This window comes from Nanorana parkeri, unplaced genomic scaffold, assembly GCF_000935625.1.
Source record: "Nanorana parkeri isolate BGI_ZX_2015 unplaced genomic scaffold, ASM93562v1 scaffold272, whole genome shotgun sequence".
In the NCBI taxonomy this organism is placed as follows: domain Eukaryota; kingdom Metazoa; phylum Chordata; class Amphibia; order Anura; family Dicroglossidae; genus Nanorana; species Nanorana parkeri.
In genome coordinates this window covers 502,732-519,217 of record NW_017306540.1, presented here as the reverse complement: position 1 = coordinate 519,217, position 16,486 = coordinate 502,732, and positions in this window count along the sequence as shown.

Here is a 16,486-nt window from a genome sequence, read left to right as displayed (position 1 = left end):
GAGGGGGGGCCCTCTTCTTCCTCGCTGGGCCCCCCCCAAGTGGCCGAACGCCAGGGCCCGGTCGCAATTGCGACCCTGGTAGTTCCGCCAGTGTCTCCCACCTCCCATCCTGTACTTAGATAAAGGCGATCCATGGTGATTGGATAAAGGTGACCGTGACGGGGGGGGTTCTGACACTCATCAGAAAAAAAAAAATAGCTTAGATAACATACAAAAAGTCTTCTACTTTACAAAATAAGTCCAGTTAAATGTGACTATACCATGACCTTGATAAATGAGAGCCTTCACAGATGTAAATAAACACACAATAACTTTTTTTTTTTAATCTGTAGCATTCTCTCTCTCCATTAGCAGGGTGGGACTGGTAGCTTTTTATCTAAGCTGTCAGTCCCTGCCCCATACAGTCAAAAGACCTTGCAACATGGGCTATTCAGGAAGTACACTTCGCCAGCCTTCCTGAAGAAGGCATAACAAATGTCCACTGCTGTTTGTTTTGTCTTGTCTTCCTGGTGCTCAACATGCCAGGCTTTGCCAGCACTCAATGCTGATGGCACTGCAGAAGGTGCTCTGGGACACACATATAATTGTTGGCGGGCTATGGATTGGGCACCAGGGCTATAGCTCTTAACTTACTTATTAGATGTATGTGAAAGAGAATGTCAAACATTTTAACAAAGTTGAAATATAATACATCAACAAATGCCTCTGTGCCTTAGTTTCCTGGGCTTCATACGTGTCTTGCTTATGATACAATGTTCAGATAATCTTGTATGTGGTTTTGTATGAAATTGGCCTTCTACGGTGAGATTGTCCTCAAGATTTGGTCCACCATTGTTTATGCAAATGTTTTACACATCTATGACTTTACCACTATGCTGACCAATTTCTAAAACTAATACAGATATTTACTACAAAAAGCAAGTTGATCTGATATTCTAAAGCAGCCTTATCTTAAAAGAATGTCTTCTATGGTATTACTAATCTCAAGACCTTTTTTTGTTTAAAAAACAACATCTATATTTTCAGGAACAGATACAGCCAAATTAATTTTAGTGCACACAAACACAATATAATACAATTTTTTTTGGTAAAATATCAAAGATGAGGTTGCACCAAGTAAATAGATTTTATTGAAAAGCCCTTACAGCCAGGGGTGGACTGACAACACATGGGGCCCCGGGCAATGCGGAATTATGGGGCCTCCCCGGCAAGTTGAATTTCAGGGGAATAGGTAGGAGAATTGAAAAATCTAGACCAATATCGGCAATTTGGAAAGTGAGCTAAATGACAGAATGCACAGCAGACTTCAGACCAGCACCAATACACGGCAGATCGCAGACAAGAACCAATGCACGGCAGACCTCAACCCAGAACCAATGCATGGCAGACATCAGACCAGAACCAATGCATGGCAGACTGGGCAGTTAGAATGACACATACACAACAACATCTCTGGGATTGGCCATCACAGGCAGTCTGATCCCCGTCAGACTGTGGTCCAGTGGGTAGGTGCAGCAGGCACCCCCCGACAGGATGATAGGCCCCTGATGTGGAGGGTCTCAGGCACATGTGGAGGATCTAACCAGGGGCAGATGTAGAGGGTCTCACCAGGGACAGATGCGGAGGGTCTCGCCAGTGGCAGATGCGGAGGGTGTCACCAGTGGCAGATGTGGAGGATCTCACCAGGGGTAGATGTGGAGGATCTCACCAGGGGTAGATGTGGAGGGTCTCACCAGGGGCAGATGCGGAGGGTCTCACCAGGGGCAGATGCGGAGGGTCTCACCAGGGCAGATGCGGAGGGTTTCACCATGGGCAGATGCGGAGGGTCTCACCAGGGACAGATGCGGAGGGTCTCTCCAGGGCAGATGCGGAGGGTTTCACCATGGGCAGATGCGGAGGGTCTCACCAGGGACAGATGAGGAGGGTCTCGCAGGGGCAAATGCGGAGGGTCTCGCCAGTAGCAGATGCGGAGGGTGTCACCAGTGGCAGATGTGGAGGGTCTCACCAGGGGCAGATGTGGAGGGTCTCACCAGGGGCAGATGCGGAGGGTCTCACCAGGGGCAGATGAGGAGGGTCTCACCAGGGTCAGATGCGGAGGGTCTCACCAGGGTCAGATGCAGAGGGTCTCAGCAGGGGCAAATGCAGAGGGTCTCAGCAGGGGCAAATGCGGAGGGTCTCAGCAGGGGCAGATGCGGAGGGTCTCAGCAAGGGCTGATGCGGAGCATCTCAGCAGGGCGTTCTCCATCCGCAGTGCGATTGGACGCATGGAAAAACATTGCCTGTGTTCTGATCCACTGCGAATGCAAAAAATAGAGCATGCAGTATTTTTTTGCATTTGCACTGAACAGGAACGCAGGCAATGTTTAGCCACGCATCTAATCGCAGCGGGGCAGGGTATGGCTGCGGTGCCATTGACTTCAATGCACCGCCACGCCCCCTCCTGCCCCAGAACAAAGAGGAAAGTTTTGTGAGTGATTGCTGTGCGTTCCGGCAGCTGCTGCTCTGGAACGTTCCACAATTAGTGTGAATTTTACAGCTCATCCATTTAGCGTTAGCAGTGAATCAGAAGAATAACTGCTCTTACTCTGACATGTGGCGACATTAAATATGTTAAAGCTGATCGAGCACAGCTTGTGCTTGAGGAGCTTTTTTCTTGGCCATAGCGGCTGGGGTTTGACAGTTCTGAACTTGGGTTTAACCTGTACATTTGAAGATCAGTGAATGTCAGCTTTCTGCTATAAAGCCGGCAGTACAAAGTGAACAAACTCCAGGCAGCTATAGCAGTGGGGAGTGTATTTAGATGTTGGAGCTGCCGCTGATGTAAAAGCTAGTCAGCAAGCAATATAAACATATTTGTGCCCTTAAGATTTGTTAGGGTTAAATGCTTGTTTATTCTAGAATGAAAGGAAAAGGAAGAAAAACTTACCTTATTCCTTGCTTCTGCAAGCTTCCTCCCTGCCAGACCGCTGAACTTTCAAAGATCTTTCACACTTATGGTTGTGCCGTTTCCCCCCTCGCTGACTTCACCATGTGCAATGCAAGGCCAGCGGTCCTGCACTGTACATAAATACATCCAGGGCCTGCAAAGAAGGAGCAAAGAATAAAGTAAGTGTGTTTGCCTATTTATTACATCCTTGACTAAAAGAGTCTTTAATCCTTACAATCTGGAGGGAGAGCCACAAATATGCTCATAATATCTGCTGACCAAGTACAGTTTTTAATAATCTGTAAAACTCTTCTCAATGACAAGAGAAAAAGATCAAAAATGTTCCCACAATCTGGAACAGCTCCTTGTGCAGTAACTGTCTGATTGTTGGAATTGGTGTAATCACCCTATAGGATTGTGCTGAATTGCCCAATCCTCGTCTAAAAGTGACATGATACACTGCCTGGCCAAAAAAGTAATCACCTGGATTTAGCTCAGCATATAGGTAAGAGCCTTCCATTGGATCTATGGTCTATGTTCAGCAATTACGTTTTTCCATCAATGGATGTTTTTCTTCCCTGATGGCACAAACATATAAAGAAAGAGTAGTTCACGGAGCATAAGACATCATTTTCACACATGGATTGGCTATCAAAGAGTCCAGACATTATTCCCATTGAGAATTTTTGGGATGTGCTGGAGAAGACTTTACACAAAGGTCCGACTCTTCCATCATCACTACACGATCTTTGTGAAAAATTCATGCAACTCTGGACGGAAATCTTGTGACATTACATAAGCTTATCAAATGATGCCATGGCGAATGCGTGCTGTAATTAAAACTACAGGAGATCCAATAACATATTAGAGTGTGCGACTTTGTTTTTGGCCAGGCGGTGTATTTTATGACAGACTTGCAGTCATTTTCCTTTGTATTATTGAGAACAAAAAAGGGACAAAATAAGATACTGCATGGAATGCCAGACAAATTAAAGATCTTCTGATGGTTATTTAGAAAACTAGCAAGTTTGAGCCAAATTTTTTTACAACTTTATGTGTAGAAAAATACCCCAGTATGCCCATCAGACAACAAAATTGCTCTGTGTAATAGATGATAACTTCCTAAGGAAATCCAAGCAGCATAAAATCTAATTGCCCCCAAGATTATCATAAACCTGCTTCAACATACTAGAATAGACTTCCAAAAAAAACTGCATTTATATTTCTAAAATGAGTTTTAAGGTACCTGCAGTGCACAACAGCTAATTTGTAGACTAATTCATAAAACAAAATACAAGTAAGAGTTTAACATGCAATACATACTGCGCATAAAAATACATACATTCCACTCCCCTTTCCTCTGAAACTTAAAGTATAAATAAAGCCAAAACGTTTTATTTTGGATAGAGTATGGAGTGGTTGAAACCCCTGTCAGGTTTTTTTTTACTTTTTATGTCCCATTTGGGAAATTTGACTTTCCTGTCTCCATCTGAGGGAATACTCTCTTACACAAGTGTTGTCACAAGTGCACCATTAAAATATGTTCTCTCTTTTACTTTTCTGGTGACAAAATGTTGGATTTTCCTCACTTGACAGTGACTTCAGGACAAATAGACAGTGTAAACCCCTTTAATTGGGCACAGAGGGCAATAGGAACATTATAGAAGTTCTAAATCCTAATCATTCTATGGAAAAATTAAAAAAAGTCCTGGTTTTAGATACACTTTATCCATGGGAGTTCCAGCTGCCATTTTAAAAGGACACTGAGATAGCAGCTATTCATCCCAGCAATATTTTAAAATAGGGGCTGTGGTGGTCCCGTGACGGCATTAGCGCTGAAACTGCCAGCTGTCTGTGACATTGGGGACCCATCCCTGGGACCAGCAGCTGAAACTATCAGTTCCAGGGTCCTGATGTTTTTTACAACTCTCTCCATAAGAGCAATGGGAAAGGACAGGGACCAGGACAGACCTGTAACAGCTCTGCGCAGCCTCTCTCTCTGCTATAGTGATCTATTGCTGGCTAAATGCAGCCAGCAATAGATGACTATTAGAAGTGGTCTGTGTTTAGCAACGGCAAACCTTTTAAAAAGTCGCTATTGTGCTAATTTGGTACCCTCTTTAACCCGACTTAATCTACTCTTAATGTTATGCTAACAAGTTAGGCAAATCAATTTTTTCCCACTGTCTGCATCACAATTTAGCAGTAAAAGGGGAATACAGCTTTCCTAAAGAAAAATGCATACGTTCCCTTGGCGCTTTACCATTCTGCTACTTTACATAAAAATCGCTAATAATAATCACATGGCAATCACTAATCTGCAGACTTTCACTTTAATCTGCAGACTTTGATGGTTATATTTTGGAGTAAATATATGAGAGCACGCAAATGTTACAGGAAAATGCATTTTTCCCAATTTTGTTTTATATTTGTTCCCAATAAATACAAGGAAATAAAAATATATGTATCCAAATTTGCTACCAAATCAAAGACCCATCTGGCCCACAAAAAAACCCTGTATAATACGTTAAGGTAGACTACAAAATCTAAAGAAAAATAATGAAGATATGCAAGGCATCTTTGAAATGAAAAAAAGGTCTTTGACTCAAGTGGAATTTAGAGAGAAACAAGAACTGGGCACTCAAGTGGTTAAAGAGCTTTAACTTTAGTAAAAAAATAAAAATAAATTAAATGTCATTAACAATTAAAAAGAGGCAGTCTTTTATTTTAAGTAAAGTTTTACCGTCCACAAAGGCGCGATTACAAGCATGGGCCCTAAAGAAACACTCATGTTTGTCATGTTGTCCTTATTCAAAATGAACATCCTTCCTAGATTTCTATATTTATACCAAACGCTACCTATTAAAATACCAATGTATTTTTAAAAAACATTACAATCTCTTCTTTTGCGCTATACATTATATGGGGGGAAAAAGCTCAGAGAATAAGTTTTGAGGTGTTAACTAGACCCAAAATAAAGGGGGGAGGGGGGGAACTGGTCTCCTGAATATGAGGGTTTATTATACAGCGGCAATCCTGAGCAGAGTGTCAGATTGTTTTTTTACATTCCAGCACAAAGCTTTGGATCGCTATAGAAAAGGATATAACGTCAGTACCGCTAGAAGTGCTCCCATGGATTCAACCAAAGAAAATGATTTCGCCATTAACGCAGGTATTTTTGGAGATATGCGACCAGTCAGTACAGAAATGGCAAATTTCGTCATATGACTCCTATCCTGGGAAATATGGCATTTCCACCAGGTTTGGAGGTAACCAATTTCTTGTGCTGGACAGGAGGAAAATCTTCTCCAATTGTACAGGGCCTGACAAAACGGGGTCTTAAATCCTTGGAAGAATTTGTAGCTGAGACGGGACAGAGTGGCATTCAATGGTTAAAGGAGTACTATGAGGTGAGTGATTTTCACTCAACCTCATAGTTCGAGCCGTCGTGTGACAATGAAACTGTCACACATCGGGAAGTGAGCGAATGCATGCCGTCGCTCGCTCACTTTCCGATCAACTCCCTGCAGAGAGCTGTGACTGTCAGTCACTGCTCCCCGCAGGGCTTCCCCCCTCTCCGATCCTCCAGTGCTGAGTGGAGGAACAGACGGGGAGGGGGCGGGCACAGCTGGCTCTCCCTCTAGATAGGCAGAGTCAGTCAGCTGTCACTCACGCAGCTGGGTGGATCTCCACAGCATTGTCGGGATCCATCCCAGCTTTGGCGCTCTCAGTATATAGTGGGTTATTAATAGCCAGCGAGTGTGAGAGATAATGTATGCCACACCTCTTGGAGAGGGAAGTGGAGAGCTCTTTTAAGTTTCACTGCTCTTAATCCAGTAAAAGTTTATGTATACTTATCGATGCACTAAGTGAAGGGGTGCTAATATTAATGTACTTGTAAAAGGATATGATTAGAGCAGATAAATAATGAAAGATTGTGAAGAGAGGGGAAGCAAAGCTGGATATAGCTTGTGTATGAAATACATAGGAATTATGTTTTTGGATGTAAGGCAATGTATAACTGCTTGTTTGGAATAAATATATATACATTTAAAAAAAAAAGTGTTTGGAAGAAAACTATTTACAAAAGCTGTAGGCTGCTGACAGGCCCTGCAGGAAGCTTAGCAGCCAATGCAGGTGAAGCTAGCACAACATCTCCCTCCATCCACACAGGAAGCTTATAGATCTGGTATGGAATAATTTGCAACTACTTGCACACATGTAAATAAAAACAAATCATAGCCATATAATAACCTAATATTCATGGAAGTGAACTCTTTGCTCATAGTTGGTATAGTAACAGTTTCACTTTATAGCAGGCAGAGTAATCATCCTGTAATCACCTTTCCAGTGCTTCCCCATCCTGAACCCAGTAAAAAGACTGGGGCCCAGTAAAAGGATTTCTAAAAAGACTTCTGGCTATGGGGGATCAAGTGATACCCTCGACAGTCACCAGGCACAAGTAAGAGTGGACAGTCACCAGGCACAAGTAAGAGTGGACAGTCACAAGGCACAAGTAAGAGTGGACAGTCACCAGGCACAAGTAAGTGTGGACAGTCACCAGACACAAGTGCTGTCATACGAGGTCAGGGGGGTTTAGTGTACAGCCCAGATTACATTTTGACTTCTGAAGTTGGCCATACATCAGTAGATTTGTTTGTTAGAAAATAATAGTTTTTTAAACCTTTTGTTCAATTTTTTTAATTGTTATGTTGATGAGGGATAATCAGCATTTGTTTTCGACTATAGTGACAAGGAAAATTGAAGGTGCAAGATAGAATTTATTTCTTGTTTCTTATCTGAACAAATTAAATTCTAATGATGAATGTGATTTCCATTCAGGAAAAATTGTACATAGTGTAAGGCGGATGTACGAGGCACAAAATAATTATGTTTACTATGCCTGGGATTCCACTCGGGGATAATTTAATGGTGGCTGGGCTGTAGCTCTGGGGGCAATAAATCTACCCTTCCAAGACAGGTAAACAAAATAGATAAAGCAAAAGGGGAGTTTCAGTGACTAGCCATGCATGTTGACTCATTGAGTGTGTTTTCTAGACTGTAGACTTTACAGTCTATTGCTTTAACAGCCTTCCTAATAGGCCCCCTTTCCAACCCCTGCTATGCTTATAGTTATGCCACTGGTGATACAGTGGTACCTCGGTTCACAAACTTAATTTGTTCCACGATTCTGGTCGCGAACCAAATCAAATTTCCACATAAGGTATAATGTAAATAAGGTTAATCCGTTCTGACCCCTACAAACGTGGTCACAAACCAATTTTGGTAATTTTTATTTTTAACCACAAAAATATGAAACAAAGTACAGTACAGTACAGTATGAAGAGAGCGAACCCTTTGCACTTATTTGGATTGAATAATACTGTACAGTACTGTATGTGCTAAAAAGCACACAAAAAAGCTTCACAGCAAGTGTGCACAGGTCTGTCTGCGACCGCAATCTCGACTACAGGAAGCCACAACCATATTCAGAGCTGGGAAGATGGCCGCGGTCATGTTCGTCACCCGATTTGGAGTTCGCAAACGGAAGCAAAATTTTGCCGAACTTCCTGGTCGTGTACCGAATTGTCCGTGAACAGAAGCGTTTTTGAGGTATTACTGTATATGCTCACAAATAGATGTTAGGATGGATAGTCATGCACTTTGGGGGACCTTTGGACCTCAATAACATCTACAGACCAAGTAAAATAGATATAAGAGAGGAGACACAAACCGCCTAAAGCGGAGTAGTATAAAGGCTATTAGAATCAAATCTACTTGAGCTCTTAGGCAACCATCGGTTCGCTCTATGTAGGGGGCTGACTGGATGCGGCGACTTAGGTTGGGCGTCCCGTGTTGCCATATCGACGGCGGGCCCCAAACACCAATGCGCAAGTGCAGGGATCCTGCGCATGCGCAGTTGAGGTCCACACCCCGGACGGGCATCCAAACACATTCAGGTGTGGGGCGTCAAGTCCGCGTTGGGGGCTATATAAGAGGAGATGACCGGAGGGACGGGCATTGGAGGCGAGCCACAGGTGCGAGGATTTAGGACTAGAGCAATATACAAGCAGACGGATGCGATACACAGGCTACACACTTTGGATCTTCCTGACTTGAAAGCAACAGGTATGTGGATAACCTTTAGATATAGGAGGGATAGATGACAGGGCAATGATGCCAGCAATGGTAAATTACCCATAGATATAAAAAGAAACAAGTTGAGTCACATATGGACAACACTCACTTGGAGGGGGAGTTTTGGTTGTGTTAATGAATTTTTGTTGGCTTTGTGAGGCATAAACTATGTGTGTAGGGAGAGGGTTAATAGAATGATGGGGATATGAACGATGGGCACTTTATTGGGGAGCAATTATTAGATATCTTTTTTCTCTTAAAAAATTTTGTTTCACAAAAAAAACCTAAGAATCAAACAAACATATCACTGCGAAGTGTATATATGCTTTGCCCAATTTAAGAGTAATTTTCACTTAACTCACGATTATTTTGATACCACACATTCACAGTAATGCATACAATCAGATATGGATGGAACACTGGAGGGGGTACACTACCCCTCCCTTTTCTTCAGGAATTTTCAAACACAATGCAATCACTGCAATTTTCTATATTTTTTATCCTAGATTTTGTATCTTTTATCTTGCTTTTTTCTTTACATATATTTTTGTGGTACATACTCTTATTCACAAAAAGTTGTTTACTACAATGATTTCTGCCAGAACATTTTGACACAGGACCACTAAAACATAGCACTGGACTCACAAAGGGTTAGATAACATGGAAGACACATGGTCAGACGGGAGAACACACAAAAGGTTATCTTGGGTCAATTATCCACATAGTACTTACAAGTAGGGATACACATAAATACATATATGTGAATATAAACATACACGATAGGAGGCATGGTATCCTACAGAGAGATATAATAGCCCAACTAATTCCTCAGCACAGGCGGCTCTCCACAAACTGTTCGTTCCGCAAGCACCCTCTCTTGTGGCCCCAGGGCCCCCAAATTGACCCCTGGACGGAGTGGTGATGTCGGGATTCCGATCCCTGTCCACACTTGATCTGGGGAATCCTATCCGCATCCGGGAATTCCATTGGGTGGTAAGTGAGAGGTGATTGGGATATGGGGGTGATGTTGGTGATGGGTGTCCCTCTGTCCGGCAGAGCTGCCATGAGCACGGTTCTCTCCGGTGTTAAGACTTCAGAATGGATTTACATGTTGCGCTATCTAGATGAACTAATTTAAAACTCAAAATTTCCTATTAGACAGATCCATGCTCCCCTGAGGAAGCAATATGCGAAACGCGTAGGGACTGGATACATGGATTTCCCAAATGAATACGTATGAACAAAATGAATTGGAACTAGGATGCAACTGTTTTAATGTATTTAAGATGATATTGAACTAAGATTCTATTTCATGAAATGTATACATGTGTTTTATTATATGTAAAATAAATATTTTTTATATCAAATAAATCAAGTGTTGGTGTTATACCTCTCAAAAAACCCCCACTTCTCTGTGTGTTCTCACAAATATTGAGCACTGCAGTGTGGGCCTTCCTCTGACAGATTTCAATGCAATTTAATTCAGTTACACACCACTCCAGTTTACAACTCTGTTTCCTCTGATATCCATTCCTGATCTGTTGCTTCTGGTTGCAACACAGCTTGGATCCTGGTTTCTGTCACTTGTTTGCCATGTGCAGTGACCTTCTCTCTGGTACCTTGTCCGCCTACCTCTAGCCTGTAATTGAATAGGGCTTCACCATTTAATGCCTGCTTATTTGCCTCATATGTCACTAGCAGAGCAATGCGCCACAGCCTAGGAGCTACTATATAGCCAAATATTGCTGGGCCACTGAAGAATGGGCATTTCTTAGACACTGCACATTTGTGAGAGCCAATGTCTACAAAGGCCAGCACATATTCACCATGATGCATGATACCCATAAAGGATTTGGCACTAGAAGCTAAACAAAATCACTATACCAAGTGTTTGGTGACATACCAGGCACTGTGTAATCATTGGATCTCAAATATATATGAAAAGATTGCCCCATCTGTGAAATGTAAAAGAAAAAAAACCTGTAAAAATGTGTGTAGAAAAAAAAGAATTCTTCTGAGAATCAATAACTGCTATTCTTTAACATTTTAATATTACAAGTTTGAAATATAACCAAAATCAATGCACAGAAATTCTAAGACATGAAATCCTCAACTCTATCCGTTGTGGGCAGGCATCACGTTGGGCTTGGCAAAAGGGCATTTAGAAAACCTTCTAGGCTACTTTCATTGATATAGTTTAGGGCCATACGGTGAAAGAGCTTCCTTTAATGCTAATGTGATTTTTCACTTAGCTTAGCAAATATGCATAGATTACTTTATCATGTTAGGGGAAAAATTGAAAAACAGGAATTTTGTTTGTACATGGTTGGATGATTGAAGCCAGCTTCCCCACATCCACTAATCTAAGTGAAAATTCCCTTGCAAAGTGAACATGCTCTACTCTTAGAAAATCAACCCCTAAGAAACACCTACATAGCTCTTTATTTAATATTATTAAACCATATAAGTATTATTTTCATAGACTTCAGTTTACAGTTTGTAAAAGAGGAGATGTTAATTGACAGGGATATTGAGATTATGTATACACCTAACAATCCATAATTGCAGATTTACCCATAATCCCATTATTTTAATCATATGCTGCAATGGAAAAGTCAACTATGTCTGCATCCCAATTTAAAAGCCTTCCACCAGCAGTAAGTCCAACACAGAATATGTACAATGCTACACTCACATATGATGCATATGAGTGTATAATGGTTAAAAAGTATTCGTTATTTCATCATCAGAGAATAGGAACAGTGTTCCTGTAGAGGAATGGGTTAATAGATAGGAACTTGTTGGGCTCTGTATTTTTGTACACCTCAGACCTCCTTTTCTAATGTTTTGGCTGCTGTTTAGGCTTGCATCAACATTTTTCTTAAAATCTGTCACTCATTTCTCTGTGTGTCCTTAGCATCTAATTACGCAAGCAGAAGTCACATGTTGGGACGCGTTGCTGTGTTGTATCGCACATAAAGCATAAAGCCAAGCACCGCACCCTTCAGGAAGAAAGAGAAGAGTGTTTGAGTGAGGGCATCTCACAATTTTAACCCTCTCAAGATGAGATCAGAATACAAGAATACAAGTTTTCACAGAAAACATGTTTTGAGATGTATGTTTTCGTGCTTTTATCTAATGGACGTGGGAAGGAGGGCAGTAATGACTTTAATAACCAATGACTCAACACCGCTCATTAGTTATAGGCTGTCTTTATTCGTTGCAGGATCAAGAGTCTTATTTTCCCTAATTACTTACAATTATGTGCACTTCATTATTTAAATTATAGTGTATTTTTGAATTTTATTATATTGACGTTTAAATATAGCCATATAATGGTACAGGTAAAAGTTGCTAGGTATAAATACCAAATCTTTTACCTTTGTATTAACAAAAGTGAGGGCATTCATTTAAGCAGTGCATGATCACCATCATCAGTTGCTAATTTGCTTCCTTAATTTAGGTTATGGTCTAGTGAAATCTTTCTATGGAGCCATTCTTGTGTGTGCTAGAAAGCTGTGTCTCAACAAATACACAGACATGGCAAGGCACAGAGACTTTTCTCCCCTGCTCCCTACTCTTACTTCTCCCTTCCCTAAGATAGTAGATAGACAACTGCTGGAGACTGTGCCGTCCCTTGTGATCTTGTACTGGACAGGAAGTTCAGAGCAGGCGAGCTGATGGAGTTGGAGCCAGCTGTTTGGAGACATGATGACTGTAGGTGTTTAGGAAAATATTTAAGGAAATACTTGGCTGGGCAACGTATACTGTAATTGTTTGATCTGTATTCATTAATAAAAAAAAGTATTGAGAGTTTGATACTACTTCATGTTTGAGTTTCCTACAGATGTTCTAGTTTTGTCAAAGTATCAAAAAATATCCTGGTAAGTTATTTTGTGCATGATTTTTGTGACTGTAATAAAAGGAATGTGATTGAAAGTTCCTTCAGGGGCTGATGTGAATGGTTCTATGTATTCTGTAGAGGACTCCAGAAGGTGCTGGTGCTTTAAATATAGCAGGTAATATATAGCCAGAGCAGGATCATCCACAGAGAAATCTAGGTAGGAGCCTAGGGTCCAGTGGATATCCAGAAACCCAGCTAAAACCTTCATACCCCTGCAGGTAGCCAGATGGATAGCACAAACGGTCAAAGTTGTGCACCTCCACAAGGGAGAATGCACTTGTAGGTGTTTTACGGGGGGAGCCATGTCAATATAGACAAGGCAAAAAGGCAAGCTCCCCTAGCCGATATCAGTCCATAGCAATGCCAATCAAAGGGATGAGTCAACCTTTTATCTTATCTATGGCCCTATTCTACTTTAATCCATTTCTGCATCTAGAAAATTACAATTGGATATAACATGTAGTTGAATACAAGAACCTTATTAGAACACAAACTACATGCAGCTCTTCATACAGAACAGTAGGAAGTTTTCTATATTTCTGTGTTCATGAGTCTGCGTAAGATTGTGAACAGTCAGCTTAGTGACTCCAAGCATGGTCTTTGTACATTGAAACTTGATTGCTTTGCAGGAGTTTCCTTGACGGCAACGCAGGAAGAGGTGTAAGAAGTCATTTTCTAGACAATCATTTTCATGCAACATACTGGACATAGCTGCTCTCTTAATTTTAACTTTATTTTGGGGTGATAAGGTTCACTTTTTCCTTCTTATCTTAGTGGCCGATTTCGAAAACATTAATTGGAAATTTCCCATTTGTTGTCTCTCATTATTTTAATGTTCTAGCTATTTAATTCTTTAGCTATTTATAAGGGTCCTTCCAGCAGTTTTTCCTCCACTTTTCACTCTTTTTGCTGCTTTCAAATGTTAACTTTTTTTAGTGTATTTTTTGGATTCCTATTGTTCCATATTTGCAAACGAGAAAAGAGTTTCACTCTGGAGATAAAATATGCCAGTTTTTCTCTCCAATTGAGACAGGTGAAAATGGCTGTCATTAATAATAAAATGTAGGGAAAGGTATATTACTTAAGGAAAATGGACCCCTTTGAGGACATCATAGCAGAGATGAGATGCAAATTTCAAAGACTTTCAACAGAGTTCTTTTCACTCGATTTCACTTTTAAAAGAAAATCGTTTTTGCGACCTCCTGGTGTGGGTTTAGTCAGTAGACTTCACATTACAGTTTCTGATCTCCACAGGGGGTGAGGGGTAATCCAGCGATTTGCTGTTTTTTTTTCTTTTTATCAGACCTATACAGCTTTCTTTTTACATATAAAGTAAACACATAATAACTGTGTTACCTCACAGGTGCAACAGTTTATGAATGTTGGGTTTAAAATCCTATTGTTGCTTATGGTATTTTATTTTAATGTACAGAAAACATGTTCATTCTAGTGATACTACAGTATAATTACTATCAAAAAGTGTCAGTGAGGGAGTTAGTTTTGTTTATTATGAAATGTGTTGATTTAAATATCCTAAAGATTTCATATGATTTTAAAATGGAAACAGGATATCACAAAGCTTTGTTTAAATCTAAAAACCTAAACTGATACATTTACCCAGAGATAACATAAATTAATAAATTAAATAAATCCTGGTGCTGATTTACTTATTACAGGTATTTATATACCACTGACAATTTATGCAGCCCTATAGAAACTGTACATTCACATTAGTCCCTGTCCTAAAGGAGCTTACAATCTAAGGTCCCTATCTCACATACATACATACAGGGCCAATTTAGACAGGAGCCAATCAAACCTCCCAGCATGTCCTTGGAGTGTGGGATGAAACCAGAGTACCCGCTGGAAACCCACGCAGGGAGAACATACAAATTCCATGCTAGTCAGGAATCAAGCCAGGGACCACTGGAACACCAAGGCAGAAGTGCTAACTGCTGAGCTACTGCACTTCCCACTAAGCCAATGCTTTGGGGTATAGGTAAAAAAAAAGTGATTATGACATGCACCAAACATTGACTGCAGGTAATGAAATCACTGTAATTAAACATATGCACCTGATACGTCTGCAGTGAATATCACATGTCACTTTATAATTATTCCCCTGTCTTACACAGATCATTATTTTGCTACAAAGTTACAATGTCATTGTCTGATCACTGGGGGAGAGGAGAGGAAATGCTTCCTCCTGTCTGCAGAACACTGACATTATCCTTTCAGATTCCTCGTCACAGTCACTTGCATGGATTAGAAGAATGGTTTTTAAGGGCCCATTCACACCACTATAGTGCGGTAATGCACATTAAGTGTGATGGTGCGATGCGCTGCCATACATTCTAAATGGCACCCAATGCACCTTCCCACTAATGTGCATTGCAGTGTGCTGCCAAAAGTGCTGCATGCACAAATTTTGAATTTTTAGTCTGTTGTGGTGTGTTAGACGGACTGTTCAAATGCATGTGGTGCCTTAACCCAACACAGGTTAAAGCGGGGTTAACATGAATGCATTTGATGCACCGCAGTGGACTGGGCAGATGTGACTGGGCCATTAATGATAAAAGATAGAGTTTGTTTTTTTTCTTTATATATGGTATTGCTGTATCTTGCATGGCATGTATTATTGCAAACATGTAAAGTGACTGTTCAGTAAACTTTAAGGGTACAATCATACAGTACATCAGGTAAGGCTTTCGTAAGTGCACTAAGCATAGCAAGTTGAAAAATCATCTTTCACAGATGATATTACAATAATTACTGTGCTATACACATCATAGCATAGAAATATGTGAGCTGCCATTGCTAACTTGTATTTGAAGATGTATGTTTTGGGGGCTGTCATACTTATCTTTCCTTTACTGCTTTGTGAGATACGGTCTTGGAACAAGTATCTGCCTATCAAGTACCAGGAAATCTGATATGCACATGCCTGTTACAGGTCATTGATATAGTAAAGCAAAGACAGGACGAGAAACCCAGAGGAGGTGAACTGCAGCCCCACAGCCTGCACCTTTAAAAACTAGTCAGCAATGGCAGCTCCCATATTTCTGTCCTGACAGATTCCCTTTAAGCTTTTTTACAGGCACCACACCAATGAATGTCAATGTCAAACTGTGTCTGGGAAAAATAAGCAATTACAATTTTACCAGAACATTTCCATGGTGATGCTCAATTCCTGACAATGTCATTAAATATTTATTGCCAAAGGCTCAACACTGGATAAGCAGCTACCTTTCCTAAGATAGCAACTCAAAGAGCACCCATTAAAGTAGAGTGGAGACAGGCAATTTTTGGGTTCAACCAATACTTATGAGAACGCAGCATATCTATTTGAAATGTGCTGCAAATTCAAATTGATAGGCTGAATTTTCACATATATCCCAGAAAATGGCCATTTCCAATCTGTGCAGATGATAGATGCACTTTAATAAATTATTTATATACAAAAAAAGTAATGATATTCCATTATATTACCTACGGAATAATAGATGTCACAACACTCC